This window comes from Cantharellus anzutake (genome assembly GCF_015039405.1).
Source record: "Cantharellus anzutake strain C23 chromosome Unknown EI90scaffold_60, whole genome shotgun sequence".
NCBI classification, from domain to species: Eukaryota; Fungi; Basidiomycota; class Agaricomycetes; order Cantharellales; family Hydnaceae; genus Cantharellus; species Cantharellus anzutake.
The window spans coordinates 303,614-305,271 of record NW_024067010.1 but is presented as its reverse complement, the minus strand read 5'-3'; positions in this window follow the sequence as shown (position 1 = coordinate 305,271).

Below are 1,658 nucleotides of genomic sequence, written 5' to 3'. Positions count from 1 at the left end.
TTAGTCGAGATTAGAACTGAGGAACTACAGGTTCTAATCTACGGGTATTTTATAAAGGGGAGTGGAAAGGACTTAGTTAAAGTCCGAATAATAATGGGACGACACCGAAAGGTGCCGAATGATACCGAGAGGTACCAAAAGGTCCCAAACGATATCTCTAACAGGGAACCGAGGTGTCGGACCATAGAGGGCGGAGTAAGAGGCCGGAAAATGAATGGGAACGAGAAATGGGTAAGGGGGGGTTAGCCGACTGAATGGTAAGAAGAAGATAGTCGTGCTAAGAATGGAGGGTGACTAATAAGTGATGACATGAGTGAGATCACCGAAGGATGCAGGTAACTCCGAAAGCGGAGTTGCGTATCCGAAGGATGTTGGGTGACTCAAATAAATGAAATGGGTGGAGAAATGGTTTAAGGGTGTGTCATGGGATGTCGGAGGTCCGTCGAGGTATCGGAGCAAATCCGGAGTCTCCAAATGTTCCGACTCAGGACCGAGCTTCCGGGATGGGGGTGGCCAAGGTTCGGTGTGCTGCAACCAGACCGGAGCTGAGACAGTCAGGAGGGAAGGTGACTTGAGGAGTGGGGAGGCATGGTGTAGGGGATGGTGAAGTTGTTAGGAAGGTGTGATGTGGTGGGAGTGCACGGGGTCAGGATTCCGGGATATGACACTTTGGGCCTATCCCTCCTTTCCATTTCTGGGTTATTGCCTACCATTCCGCTAACCCTGTAACCCGACTTGTCGGTAATATTCAATCGGCTAATGTTTAACTCTGTTAGCTCTGCTCCACTTGGCCCTGCCATTTATGGGCCCGCCCTCACTGTAACTATATATACTCAACTTGTACATAGGTTACACCTCAGTAATAAAATCGACTAGAGTTGATCCCCCTTAGTCCTCGTTGCCAATAAGTAAATTAGGGCACAGACGTGTAACTTGGCACTGTTAGATCGTGCAGATTCGGATGACTCCGGAGTGGAATCGGAGACTTAGCGTGGAAGGACCTTGGCCTCAGTGACTCATGCGGAGCGCTGTGCCATTGCTGGTTGTCCTAGGGGTCCCTAATTTCGGATCTAGCAAAGGAAAGTCTCTTGGGGGGAAATCAAGTCGATTTTGGACTGAGGCTACAAGTTACTATGTACATTGTATATAAGGAGGGGTCCGGAATCAAAAGGAGCAAGGGTACTCCGAAAGCAGACAAAGGGAGCTGGAATGAGGAACAACACCGAGGGTCAAGGGTTTGACTCAATGGTGTTTCCCAAAGGAGGAGTGAAGGGCCAAGGCCCAAGGAGGAAGGAAGGAGGATGGGAGTGGGGAATGGCCAGCTGACTGAATAGAAAGGAAGCAGCAGCCCAAATAGGAATGAGGGAGTATAGCGGAATTGAATGGAGCAATGCAATAGTTGCAAGGTCCGAAGTAAGTCCGGAAAGTCCGAACTCGGAAGTTAAACTCCGGAATATTGGCAAAAGCAATTAAATGGAATGAGCTAACCAATACAATGGGTATAAGCGGAGGTGGGGTCAAAGTCCGAGGTCGGAGCTAAGACCGGAGGTTCCGGAGACAGAGACGCAAACGGGATTCCGGAGCGGAAGTCCGGAGTCGGGAGCATAGGTGTTGCATACTTGTCTGGAAGGTGTCGAGGTTGGGGTCGGACCCGGAAT